We start from the raw sequence: 15245 nt of genomic DNA on the forward strand, positions 1-15245 counted from the left end.
GTGATCGTCCACGTACCGGAATACTCTTTGCACACCCATCCTATTCAAGCATTGTCGAAAAGCACGGTGTACAAAAGTTATGAAACATATTACAAAAGACCGGGGCTGCGCAGCATCCAATACAGATCCCTTTCTTTCGCCCTCATTTGCCCTCAAATAAGATGAATGTCGAACCAAGATAAAATTCAGGAACATGCAGAATGTTCGCAACAGATAAACCACAAGAATTTTAAAAATCAACCACACCACACTCCTCTATGTCATCCCTAACCGCAACAAAACGATCTTCATGAGGCACAGAATAAAGCAAATCCTCAACGTCAACAGAAAAGAGGTGTCCTGGCGACACTTTTGCTTCAAGAAACTTCACTGCTTCGTGAAAGTTTAGTTGCGAAGGCGTCTTCAACTTGCAGCTCACTTAAGTGTTTCTGTAAGTACTTGCTCAGAGCATGCTGCCATGTTCCGCTCCCACTAACAACGGACCTGAAAGGCCACTTTCAACTTATATGTTTATGTTTTCGCCGTAAAAACAAATTAAGGGCATCACACTTAGCATCGACAATAGCACTCGCTAACCTGTTCAGTTTGAAGTCCTTGCACAAAGCCGCCGCCTTGGCCTTCACTCTGGTGTTACTGGAACCCACTGGCATGAAGTTAGTGTTTTTTTCATCCGCTCTCTTGTGGTACTCATTTTGGGCAATCAGCACGAACTCTCCTTTTTTGTCTAACAGGAGCAGACGCAGCTGATTCTGTTGAAGGAAGGCCACCACCTTTCCCAGCCCATCCTTGGTACCTGTGGAGGTAAGCCTACCTCTCGTCTTCATGAGCGCATCCACACCATCGAGTAGGCACCACTCATGGTTCTCTTCCGACGCCTTCCTGGCAATCTGCCGGTTCCAAGCGAGCAACGCATGCCACTCGATTCTTGGCTCATGATAGAACTTCGGTCCCTTGTTCAAAACACTAGCCACATCTTCTGGCACAGAAGAAAAGGATCTGTATTGGCTCCTGCGCAGCCCCGGCCCTTTGTAATCTGTTCTTAGCTTTGGTAGACCATGCTCTTCAACAGTGCTTGAATGGGATGGGTGTGCAAAAAGTATTCCGGCACGTGGACGATTACCTCATTTGTATGATCAAATAACAGCATTGACGTACCCTTAATTTCTTGGTAGAATTTTGAACATCTTTCAGTGGAATGGGAAGGGTTTAGTTTTAACTCACGAGCTTCCGGTACGGGGTTGGTTACAGTATTTAGTAGGGGTGTGCGAATATTCGAGTTCCCAATAACAGTCGAATAGTACCCATTCGAATAATTCGATTCGACTTTCGAACAGCTAGTATGCGAGGTTTCGAATATTTCGACAGGACGAATGTCTAAAACGCGACAATGGCCAATGGTGCAACGTGATTATGGTGCGGTGGCAAAAACTAACGCTAACGTCGTTACAGTAGTCATTTTGTTAAATCTTTCACTGACATTCTGGTTCAAAAGCGAGCGCATGCTGATCTTAAAGAGATTATGTCATTTCGGCACGTATAAAAACACATGAGAAAACTGTCAAGCCCTTCACAACTTTGTTCCCGAAACGAAGGCACGTACTTCTTGCGTATTTTGGTCGCGTATGCCGCAAGCGCCGTAAAACGTCCTGACTTTGGCCCGCGAAACCCTCGGTGATTGGCTTCGCATAAAAAAATTTGTTCACGCTGGGCAGTCGCCACTGCCACACCGAACCACATGTTCAGAAACTGCCATCGTTTCGGCACGCAGTTAAAACGCTGCTCTGAATGGGCGCCCGAAGGTTTTTGACCCCGAAGTACCCATGGTGATGAAGCACAACATTACCGTTGTGAGACGAGCCACATTGCGCGACCATGGGGAAGAAACTAGCTACCGTACCCCCTCTGTTAGTCGTTAGAAGGTTTGGAGTGGCGCTGCTGACTGGAATGGCGGCTCTTATATCAACATGATTGCGCGCCCATAAAAACTGAAACAAAAGCCACTCTCGAACAAGTGCGTAATGAAGCTGCCGCGACGCCGTAGCGTCCCTGATTTTTCCTTGGTCTTGCCGTAACTGAGGGTACACATTTCGTGTAAATATACTCTTCGATGTTCGATTCGATATTCGATATTTTTGGCAGCTATTCGGCGTTATTCGATTAGGATTCGATTCGGGGTGAAATTTCACTACTCGCACACTTCTAGTTTTTAGACATTCGCATTACGCTAGGGCCTGATCATGTTAGCTGGGAGTACGCCCGCGGGCCCATAAGGAGTTGTTGCCCTATCGTTCGGCTTATTCAAAGACGGTCAAGAGGGCTGTGCTAAACTTTGTCCACATTCAATGCTGTCTAGCTTTAATAAACAAGTGAGCCGGCTGTTCTCGGTTGGCTACTCATGCGCCGGGATTTTATCTGTGGCTGAGGCCCTATTGGAAAAAGCCAACCAGTCTATGTTCGGAAATGTGAGCATCCCAGAAAAGAGCATGGTCAAGCCTGTTGTGGTGCCGTGCGTACTTAAGGTTGCGCACCACGTGAAAAAGGTGGTGAACCGTCATAAGGTGCCATTAGTATTCTCCGCTTCGAAGACGCTTGCTCAGTTGTGCTCGCGTGTTTCTCGTGATGGTAAGAAAAGTGGTTGCCAGAAAAAACAGGGTAGAAATCTCGTTAACTATTGTACGGGCGTTATCAATAAATTCCCGTTGACCTACGGCAAGGCGTGTATATGCCAGACGGGTCATTGTAATGATGACCGGGCGGGGGAGCATTCACGGGCTGTTAAGAGTGGGGGTACTAATTAGGCTGAGCATTGCGCAAGTTGCGAGGCGTGTGAGCCGAAACTAAATGAGATAAAGATTCTGAGCAGAGGTAGGGATAAGATGGCGCGAGAGTTACAGGAAGTGTTTCATATCAGAAATAGAGGGGGTAGGTATGTCAGTTACAGCCAGAAAGTTGGTGAAGCTTTGGTTACATCGGTGAATCGGTTACATCGGTTACACCGGTGATGCTTTGGAAGGCAGGAACTGAATATCTTGATAATTTTTACTGAAGTGAAAATGTGTTAGTGACAATCCATTCGATTTTCTGCGCATGTGTGCTTTCTGCATATATTTGCTAGCTAATCCCGCAAATAATGTTAGATGAAAGTAGCGCTCGTCCTATGTCTCTCGTTCTTGTGGATTGTCTTGTTTCTGCGCACAAAATTTCCGATCAGCTATGCACCATCTCGCCGAATTTCAACTTTTGTTAAAGCAATATTCAATGTCTTTTCAATACAGACGGAGCGCACAAATTTTTGTTGGCTATTGTAATTCAATGTCGTTTTTTGCAGAAAAAACGATAGTGTAACCAGGAAGTTGCAGCCATGCAGATGTTATCTACATGACGTAAGCCTGGCAAGTGGTTTATCTCGCAGTTTGGAAGCGCATTTTCAACTGGGTAACATTAAAGAATTGAAGTGTTTCCATAGTGTTCATATTGTTTACGATTTCGAATGTTGCCGGAGAAAGTACAGTGTGGGGAACCCTGGTAACAGCACATGGTGATGCAACACTTGAGGAGAAGCATACGATGGCAATATTCCGGTGATTTACATGCTTCAGTTTACTGCTAGTGTAAGACATTGCCAGTTACATGTTACCGCACAGCACATGCATGATTTTTATTTGATGCAAACACTGACAGCGCCTGAAAATTTGAGCAAAGGCACTCTATTTGCACAAAACACCTTAACATTTAGCTACCAGCTCTGCTATCGCCGTGAACAGCTGCGATAACCCATAAAAACCGACATTGTGAAAAATGTACGGGCCAACTGAAGTTCTCAATTTACGAAAACACACGTCGTGTACTTCGGCATGTTCTGAAGACACAATCACGAGTTATTCTGCACAAGTACAATGCGTACACCTAGTATAAAAACAAATGAACTCAGCGTGTATGTTGGCGCAGGGCCTGGCCCCGCAATCACACGACCAGAGATGTAGGAGCGTTGGCAGGAAATCATCCGGAAGGGCAATCCCAGAAAGCAAGTTTTTATTGGCAAAACGTTCTTTTCAAGATTTATCCTACCTGCTACAGCTCAGAGTAGTCTGCACCAGGTTCTTGCCAATATGGCAGGTTTCCCATTGATAAGCGACATATTCCATGGCAAACATTCGAAAAACCGCGTTCAGTCTTTTCGGATGGCGTTATAAATATTATGAACGCGCGCTTCACTGCCGTATTGGCCCTCGTAACCTATTTTTTAAGAAACGTTGTTTCTATCTCTCACATCTTTTTCAATATTGTGATGGAGGCCGACACCTATATGGGGGAAAAATATTTCGGGAAAATGCAACCTACGCACGTTCATTAAAGCACTTTGTTGAACTTAATAATAATAATATCTGGGGTTTAACGTCCCAAACATTGTTGAACTGCGCTTCATTGCTACAGCACACTTGAAGACTCTCGACGTGTGATTTGGCGAAGCGTCGCGCCAGCTCTGCGCTGCCTTTAATTATTACTTTAATTTTACAAATTTTTAAAAGTGATTCAGTGAGACTACAGCAACACTCCTTGCAACGTTAAGTGCCGCAAGAAATTATTGAATTCGTTTATAGAGTACGTGCGAAGCAGCAAGCACATCAAAGTTGATGAAACTATACTGTTCGTATTAAGGCACCGCTAGTTTATTGGTGTGTTCCAATTAAGAATAATCTTTACTGAATACTAGGGGATACACAACAGGAAACATGTGTGGAAGTTAATTGGCCGCGCCTATTGGTTGAAGCCAAAAACTAAGACAGACAGACAGACAGACAGACAGACAGACAGACAGACAGACAGACAGACAGACAGACAGACAGACAGACAGACAGACAGACAGACAGACAGATAGATAGATAGATAGATAGATAGATAGATAGATAGATAGATAGATAGATAGATAGATAGATAGATAGATAGATAGATAGATAGATAGATAGATAGATAGATAGATAGATAGATAGATAGATAGATAGATAGATAGATAGTAATAAAGACAACACGACGACGAAGCCAAGCAAGCGAGCCACAGTATTTGCGGTGGCCACGCGACCCGAGCTCGCGCTTGCCTGGATTTTGAATGCTTTGCACCAGCCGTTTGCGGTTTCTCGACGCAGGCCTTTGAGGTTTCTCGACGTTCTTTGACGTTTACACGTCAATAAGCCTCACCACGGTGTATAAATAGAATTTTCCACATCGTCAGAATGTCGTAGAACGCTCAAAAGCCTATCAATTAGAATCCAACGTTCAAACTTGCTTACAGGAAGCCATAGAACTAGGAAAGGAGTCCTAGGTGTGCGCAACATTTATTTCTTATTGCGCACGCTAAAGAAAGTGGTTCGAAAGAGCGACGAAATGGTTGTGTTCGCGGCCATTGAGAGTTCATTCTTGCACTGTGCACTAACAAACAAAAAGTGGGCACGTTGACCACGGATGGTGCGCCAACTCCGAACTGTCTTATTTGTATCTTATATCAAGGTTATTAATCAGATAGGGAGCACAGAAGGTGAAAGCAAAAGAACGTGAACAAAAAGCACGGTAAATGGAAGAATAGCTGACGCTTTTGTGAAACACTTACGCAGAGTACAGATTCGTGTTCTATAATTTTGATTAACCCGCCAGGTTGGTCTAATGGTTAAGGTGCTCGACTGCTGACCCGAAGATTGCGGGATCGAATCCCGGCTGCGGTGGCCGCATTTCTGACGGAGGCGAAAATGCTTGATGCCCGTGTACTTACAATTAGGTGCATATTAAAGACCCCAGGAGGTCTAAATTTCCGGAGCCCTCCACTACGGCGTCCCTCATATTCATATCGTGGATTTGGGATGTTAAGCCCTGAGACTTATTATTATATATAAATTTGATTACCGCTTGAGTCAGCTTTAATGAAGGCATACCTATGCATTAGTTTCTTCCTGCTACGATGAAAAGTAGTTATCTCACTCACGTCATCCTTACCATCCTCGTTTTACGGAAGACGAGTGTGCATGAGCATCTCTTGCGATGAACTGCAAGAAAACCGTCCCGTTGAAATTCTTCAGATGCATATCCGCGGTTCTGGGGCTCTATAAGCGTCCGGCCTTCCCTACGTTTTCGCAAGTTAGCGGGATATCAGTACGCGTAAGCGGACATGTCACTTATCTTGTTTTAAAACGAAAGTGTTTTATGTTGGGGTCCACCAAGTACTTCCGTTACGGATATAACGTTAGTAAAATGGACGCCAAAGGGTGAGAAAGAAACAATCAAGAAAAAGATCCGCCGCTAGGAATCAAACCCACAATCTTGCGGCCACGACGGTAAGCGCCCGATGCTCAACCGACTAAGCTACCTTGGTAGTTGCAGGACACTTCACGAACGTGCCTTATATCTTTCACACATTCTCGCACGGTGTTCTGTTGTGGCGGTGTAGGTAGGCGGGGCGGCGCCGCAATCTGTGAAACGTAACGCGTCACGATCGACACTTAATATAGCGCTTGCTCGAAGATTGTGCGCGATATCATAATATTATAATAATATCTGGGGTTTAACGTCGCAAAACAACGATGTGATCATGAGAGACGCGGTAGTTGAGGGCTCCGGAAATTTCGACCACCTGGGGTTCTTTAATGCGCAATTGCGCGCGATATCTGAGGTCATGGTTAAAGCATCTCGATATCCGCGAGGGACACTGGCCGCGCTGGCGTCGCCGAGGCACCCCAGACGCAGTTACGTTTTTTGCATTTCGCTTCGTGTTAGCGTGCGCCGGCTCATCGGAGCAGTGCGGCTTCCACATGCACCAACAGGATTTCTCCGCCGCCAACTGCTTCCATTGCGAGAGCACCGACTAACAAAACTGCTGCAATACGCGTTGCAGAAAGGACACGATTTCGACGGGCGAATGTCGTGCCTTGGTGTAGCGAGACAGAGGCCAGCGGGACGCACGCGTTTGCCGCTCCAGCTACGAACCTCTGCCTCCCGTGTTGCTGAAAGGCAGTGTGTAGTGTATGCATGAGCACAGGAGTCGGTTACCCATTACTAGAAAGCGCACACTGTGCTGTTTCTTTCCTTAGGTGACGACATTTTCAAGAAGTGCATATCGGGTACCAGTGTTGATTATGAGCTCGTTGATGTTATCTTTACGCAGGATTCACAATTCGTTGTGTCCATATATATGTTCACAATTTCAGCTACCACAATGGTTTAATCATGATCATGGGCGTTAGTCTTCGCGATGGAGACATGCCACTAGGCGTCAACATGGGTGCATCCACGTCAAACGGTGCTATAGCTGCCAAGCACGAATAGACATTGTACAAGCTCCCATATAGCACTACACAATAAGCACTGCTTCTGTGAAGACACGTTTCACTTTCGTATTATAGCGATCCCCATGACGGAGGGATCAGCCATGGTTTTTTTGTATTTCGCGGGCATCTGCAGGAAGCAGACAAACACTCCTTCTAAATACATATAAAGTTATAAACTGTCTAATCAAACGTTTGGCAAGCGCATCTACAGCCTTATCACTGGAATCTGCGGCCCAGCTTCGTTGCTTTGGAAGTTAATAATTATATATGAGGTTTTACGTTCCAAAGCTGCGATACAATTACGAGGCATGCCGTAGTGGATGGCTCCGAATGTGCGACCATCTGGTATTCTTCAACGTGCACTGAAATCGCACAGTACACGGGCCTCTAGCATTTCGCCTCCATCGAAGTGTGACCGCCGCGTCTGGACTCGAACCCTCTACCTTCGGGTCAGCAGCCGAGCACCGTAATCGCTACACCACCGCGGTGGACTAGAAGTTAGTGGGTTGATCTCGCTAATTAAGCAATTAGGGATAACACGAAAAATAGTATAACTTACTCCATGAAATGTTCAGCAACATGCACTTGGTCGCATCGTCATAAAGTGCTCCGGCATATTTTTAAAGTCTGGCTAGTGTTAGCTTCGACACCCTGTGTATACAGGCACAAGTGTTTTTTGGCATTTATTCCCCGTCGAAATGCGGCCACCGTGGCAAGTAATGGAAAACGTGCACTTAATATTGGCTGAGCAGCACTTCACCATCATTGTGAGTTTATGTCAAACAACCCGTTTATTTGCGCACAAGCTCTTTTTGACATAATACGAGCGACATAATTGCCTTTGAGCGCGCCACTGGCATTTGCCTTGACAACTTTATGACGTTGCTCGAATTTTATCTATGTTCCACGTTCGTGTGTCACGATAATCAGTTTTATATTCAAAGAAAAGGAATCTGCATAGGTTCATGCGTGGCACCTGTGTTATGTAACATATTTTTAGCGGATTTTGACAGAGAAGTGGCTCAGGTTATTGACGATGCTGAAGTGAACATTTTTAGGTATGTTGATGACTTTTTAATCATTTTTAAAGCTAACCCTTCTTTGACAACCACTAACTCAGTGGATGAGGTTTTAGCTGTTTTTAGACAACACGCCAAGGGTCTTTTATTCACGCATGAGCTTCCTGTTGGTGGTGTGCTGCAGTTTTTAGACCTGAGTCTCTCTATCTCGGAGACGAAGATATGTTGGGCATATTGCCCACGTTCACGCAAGGCACTTCTTCCTTATGATGCCTCGCATTCGAAACTTGTCAAGAGGGCCGTTGCTTCCATGTGCCTGGAAGGAGCGCTGGTGAAATCTTGTCCTCATCGAATGCAGGAAAGTTTCAATAATCAGGTCACGAGGCTGTATTCAGCCGGCTACCCTGGTTCGGTCGTTGTTGCAGTGTCGGAAACCCTCCTTCAGAAACTGAAGGGATCGAGAAGAAATAGGCAGCCGATGGAAAAAAGGCCCATGGTTATGCCATATGTGCACAAGGTTGCTCACAACCTTAAGAATGTGGCCAACAGGTACAAGGTACCCTTGGTGTTCTCGGCGCCCCGCAAGTTGGCTAGCCTGTGCCCACGCATTTCTTCTGCACCGAGGCCCTCCCCGTGTGGGAAGAGGCACGCAAGGCCCTTTGTCGCCTGCTCGGTTGGCGTGGTGTACGAGATCCCGCTTAGTTGCGGTAGGGTATATATCGGCCAAACAGGCCGGTGCATAAACGACAGAATGAGGGAGCACGAACTTTCGGTGAAAAATAAACTTTCAGCACATTTGCCTGTGCATTGTGGTTCCTGCAAGTGTGAGCCTGGGTTTGCCAGTGTTTCCGTTCTTGGAAAGAGTAACGATGTCTTAGCGCATGAAATTATGGAAGCATACTATATTGGAAAGAAGAAAGAATGCTGTATTAGTGACACATCTGTTGCTCTGCGTGGGGGTGAATTTAGTTTCATCGATTCTTTTTTCGATTAGTTAATCTTGTTATCGCGGGTTTTTGACGAGCTTGTGAGGCGATGTGCGCGCGCAGGGTCGCTGTGGTTATATGTGACGCTGATGTTCTGGGAATAAAGTTAGTTGCGAGTTACGCCTTTTCTGTCCTGTCCTTACTTTTTTCCTTGAAGGTACGCGTCTTTTTGGTTTTTCAGTTTTCAGTTTCATAATTCGCGCTTACGCTTCCATGCCACGGATGAGCAGAAGGAACAGAAATGAATAGATGTCGGCGAAGAGTACGAAAACATTACGCATGACATGAGAAAATGATATCTTCTTTAGGCACCACAACTTATCGCTTGAAGGGGTGAGCCTGAAAACCGTTAGTTCTTACGACATTCGGCCATAAATTAACGAAATCCCGCCTGTTGCCCAAGCAAAACACAGAGCAAGGTGACTCCTATTATCACGCACGAAATTAAAAAAGGGCGTCGCTGTGCTAACACATTTAGACCTGTTTTATCATGGTCTCAAACATCCCAAACACTTGTTCATCAAGTCCATCCACAGAAACAGACACTTGCGCTAGATGTGAAACGGCCCTTTCACGACAGATTCCCGTTCACTGACCATTCGGTATTTTGGGCACCGGGATGAGGAACGTGCCGAGTGCGTCCACAGAACTGTAGATCCATCCGATGCCTTCGTCGCTCTTGTTGGCAAGAGGTAGAAAGTGGTATGTGTGGTTCAAGGGCGACTCGTACACTATCGATTCTGGCGGTCGTAGGCAGGCTGAAGGGTACGCCGAGAAGCACGTGCAGTGAAAAGAAAACTTCGATTAGTCATTGAATCAGACGGCTTACAGAATGTCTCGGGCGATGTTACAGCAAATCGCAACTTCCGGGCAATTACTTGAACTGCACCAATATCATTCACCTCAGTAGCTACGAATAACGCCCTGTATGACTTCCTCGGCTCCATTGCCGGCTTTGCTTCACTGGATTGTGTTGTACACAGGGACGCACCCATCATCTATTCGCCGATTTTTATATGCTGTTAATGCAACTTTAAGGTCATTTGTGGTTCTGGTTTGGGTAGCACGCGTAGAGCCGGTGAGCAGCCATGAACTTAGACATGACTCTTTGGGATACACATACTTGCATCTTTTTTCTTGCATATAGCGGCACCATGACGTACCGCAAAACAGTTACACCTACATAGTCAAGAAAGTTGGAGTTTGCCTGTTGTTTACATAAGGCTGTCCCTATTATAGCATGAAGTTGTACGGCCAGTAGAGGTAGCAGCGTTAACTATCCCATCACGTGTACAAGTTGTAACGTTTGCTCGCTGACACGCTCAGCAATAATAAGAAAATGCTTAAAGATGGGTTAGCTCCATGTCGCACTTGAAGTGCCTTGAGTGGACACACAAATCAAACCAGCGGTAATGTTCTAAATCCTGCGCTAAATGCAGCTCGACTACTGTGAAACTTCAAGAGCGTAGAACAAGGACACAGCGATTCCCATTCGTAGAGTTTCCGCTGCTCCGTTTTTATGGTTCCCCTGCCAGAGTAGAATCTTGTAAGGCAGATTCGCGAACTCGGTGTGCGACATGCACGCTAGTTTTACAGCGAAAGCTGTCATGAGATCACAACGGCCGTAGTTGTCCGCCGCTGCCGCCACCGCCGCCGCCGCCGGTGTCCATAACCGCTATCGCACGAAAAAATAAACACCCAGAATAAGAAAAGAATCCAGGATGGAACGGGGGTCGAACCTGGGCACTCTCCGTTGGAGCCCAGTATTCTACCTCAAGTCCATGCCGGCGCTTGAAACTGCTTTGCAGGAAGACCCTATGCAGGCTTCGTGTCGCGTACGAACCACATCAACATATGTAAAGTAGCGTGGTAGAAGAATAAAATGACAACAAGGCGTCACGCAACGCGAATTCCGTAACCAGGCGTCACACACTGCGAATTGTGCAACGAGTGGGTTGTTGAATACTTCCAACCCATTACAAAGGGCTCTGCTATAATTCTTCATGTTTAGCGGGTACCACGGTTCTCCGCAGAATGACGAAATATGGCATAGTGGCTAGTTTCCTGCTTCAAAAAAAAATTATGGTGTATAGCGTAGTGGGTTCCTCGGAAGCGCACTTCTATTGGTTGCCAAGGAGGCCCATAAGACGCCCATGAACAATTTCCTTAGGGCCCCGATGAAGTTATTCCCCCCCTCTCTCTCTCTTTCTCACGTTAACGTATGTTATATGGCGTGGTGGGGAGAGTTAAATAACGACCGGGCACCACATAACGGGAATTACGTAACTAGTTGTTCGTTTAAAGTTTCGAACCCATTACAAAGGGTTCAGCCATAAATCTTCATCGTCATCAGCCGTCGCATCAACCAAGTGCACATATTGCCTTACATATGGTACCTAGCTCTCCGCAGAATAACCAATAATGGCGTAGTGGGCGCTTCCCAACTTCAGAAAAATTATGGTTTGTGGCATAGTGGACACGTTGCTAGTGTACTTGCCCCAAGAGAGTTTATAACAGGCTCTAGATACGCCGCTCTTCCAGCTTTCGCTGTGACTGTGCTGTGCTTCCCGCGCGGGCCTGGCGGTATTTTTAAAGACGATAGTCTTTCTTGGGGAACTTAGACGCAGAAATTTTGGTCTGTCTGTCTCTTTGTCTGTCTCTCACCCGATTCGGCCACTCGTCCAAAGTTTAACCACTTTCTGAACGCCCAGCCATCTGGTACTCGTACCGCCGTTCATACTTGTGGATCAACAATGTGGATCAAAACGCATGTTACGCATACCTGAGGAGCAACATCAATACGTAAGTATTAGGCGTTGTGTTCCTTTAATAGAAAGTACATAGATACGTTATTCTAGAGACCCTAGTGTTTCTTGCGCTGCGCTGAAAATGCTAGTGTTTTTTGGGCTGCGCTGCAAATGCGACGCTAGGAGCCAGATGCTGCGATTCAACATAGAGTAGGAAGACTAATGTAGTACGGCCGGCAGAAGACTATCGTATTAAGACGACATTTGCAGCGAAGCACGCAGATATGCGGCCACTTTTTTTTTGCTGCGCTTTATCGACTTCCTGCTTGCTAGGGTAATTGAGAGACGTGTCGTCTGCCGCGAATTCCGTCAGGTTGTTTCCCCCTCCAGAAGTATGTAGCGACCAAGGCGCCGGAGAAGTGCCGGCGGGAGGAGAAATCAAGCGCTTGAGGAGGCAGTGTCGTCCTCTCTGGCGCGGCGCGAGTGCCAGCCGTATATTTCTGAAGCGGTTTAGTGATTTTAAGTTAAATATTAAGTTTGGCTCTTGGTTCCCACTGTTAATTATATTTTATACCTCGTCCGCTTATTTTAGCCCGGTTTTTAGTTCTGCTAGCCTTGTTTTAGGCCTCTATTGGCCACTTAATTCTGAGCGTGATCATGCCGCGTGAGGTCTACGGATAGGCGGCAAACCGGGCCTCTAACGTGCTGCACATATAAAACGTTGACTACTGGGTATTTCTATAGCAATAAAACTCTAATAACTCATAACTAATCTCAGTTGACATAGGAGCAGCAAATACTCCAGATACCAACTTTATAATGCAGTTCTTTAAGAGTACAGTGGGAATCACGCTTGCCTAGAGCGGCCAGGTGACCGCTTCAGCTGCCGTTCAGCTGCCGGGGAGGAGCTTTGCGCCAGAGCTCATTGTCTTGCATGCTTAATCATGCAAATCACAATTAAACTTTGCAGTGGGATATTTCGGGGTACAGACATGCTAGACGTATTATTTCAAGTGGAACTGTGTAGAAACGTGACTGCCTCCAACTTTTCAATACAAACATGTCCGCCAAAATTTGTCACGTCACGTGACGTATACACACGATGACGTCGCGTGACGTAGCGTCACATGATCACGTCTTGCTATGACGTCGCAGCTTGGGCAAAGGCGGTCCGATCACGGAGACAATGAAAAACCAGGTGAGGTGTCTCCGATCTTGGAGGCAGTGCAAAACGACGTTAGGTGCAGAAAGCTTTCGAAGTACGGCGGGGCAGGTGGAATACATCGACTGAGAAGAAAAAGATTGCTTTCAACTTCGAGTCGTCTTACTTGAATGCATAATGGACCTTGTGCGTTTTTTATCGCCTTCCACAAAGTGGAAGGCGATAAGGATGCTTCGTCCTGAACATCGCTATTATAGTTTATAAGTGCATCATTTGTTTAATAAGCATGTAATGCAGATCAATTAAATGCGAAGCATTTCTTAGCGCACCCTAGCCATTTTGTGCGTTTTTATCTATCTATCTGTTAAATATTATGCTTGTGAAGAGGACAGTAGACGAAGAAATGACAAGCGAACATGGGCCCCAGCACGCGCCCGCATTCCATTTTTAGTTTTTTACGCAGCGTTAATAAACAATACGTTCTCTACTTCGGCTCCGCTTCCTGGTTTTCAACAGTATGGTGGCGTGACCAGGATTACGAAGAACAGTTGAAGACCCCTGACGATGAAGCAAGCTACCTGAAGAAGACGGCCGATCGGCGCGATCAATGCGACGACACTGGGAGAGAAACGAAGAACGATCCACTTCAACACGAGCCCTTCGATTCCCGACGTGACGGCATGAAAAGGCTACGACGGAGACGTGTTACCATTCGAGCTTCGGTCACCAGGATCATCAACGACATGACAACTCTTATGCGGACGGAACCAACTCCAACTCCTGAGCTAACCAATCGTCTTAACCTGTTGAAGATAAAGGAAACGATGCTCAGAGACCTTGACAACCAAATAGAAGAGCATGTCACTGACGATAACCTTGAGGATGAGATTAACACCGTCGGGCAATATCAAGATTCTAGCGTCCTCACAAAGTCCCACGCTGAACGCATTTTATCCTCTCCTCAAGCTGTAGTAGCTACGCACGCATCTCACGATGATTCTCACCAAGCACGTGCGCAGATTATGCTACCTAAGCTGGATCTACCGAAGTTTAATGGAGACCCACTTGGATGGTCTTGGTTTTGGGATCAATTTGAGTCAACTATTGATTAGTACCGCCATCTCGCAGACGTGGACAAATTGAAATACCTCTGGAGCTACCTGTCCGGTAAAGCGAAAGGTGTCATCAGCGGCCTGGCCACAACTAACGAAAGTTATAAGACATCTATAGATCTTCGCAAAGAAAGATTTGGCCATAAGGAGGCGATTGTTAACGATCACATGCGCCGTCTTCTAAACCTTCGTAAACACCGCTCATACGCAGATTTTGAATGGATTCAAAGGTTGTATGAAGAGGTACAAACCCGCGCGAGATCCCTTCATGGAGTGTTAGTGAAAACAGCTATAATTCAAAACCGTCCGCAAGAAATGGTGCTCCGTTATACTCAGCGCACCTTGTCTTCGACAAACACAAGCGGTACTAGTGACAAACCAGATGAATTGTCTATTCTTCTAGACTTCTTAAACCTCGAAGTAAGAAGCCAGGAACAGGCTTTGCTGCTGACCGATGACCACAGAGAACGAGTCTTAACCGGAAAACCAAAGTCTAATGACCATAGCCGAAGTTCTGCGTCTATGTTAGCGGCGAAGCTTGATCCAGAGAGGTGTGTGCTATGTGGTGGCAAAGATGACTCGGTGGACGACTGCCCAGCTGAGATAATATTACATGAGAAGAAAGAGAAACTGTGCAAGTTGGGATGTTGCTTTCGATGCGCTAGACCATTTCACAGAGCGAAAGAATGCAGAAGCTGGAAGAGGTTAAGTTGTGCAAAATTTACGGGACGGCACATTACATTGATGTGTGAGCCAAAATGGGCACAGAACAGGGGCGTAGCCAAGGGGGGGGGGTGGGGGGGTTGAAACCCCCCCCACCCCGAAATTTTTTAATTTGGCTTGCGTATATAGGCACGCACGAACATGCATAAAGTATGGTTGAATCCCCCCCCCCCTACCCCGAAA

The sequence above is a fragment of the Rhipicephalus sanguineus genome, chromosome 4 (assembly GCF_013339695.2).
Source record: "Rhipicephalus sanguineus isolate Rsan-2018 chromosome 4, BIME_Rsan_1.4, whole genome shotgun sequence".
Lineage (NCBI taxonomy): Eukaryota > Metazoa > Arthropoda > Arachnida > Ixodida > Ixodidae > Rhipicephalus > Rhipicephalus sanguineus.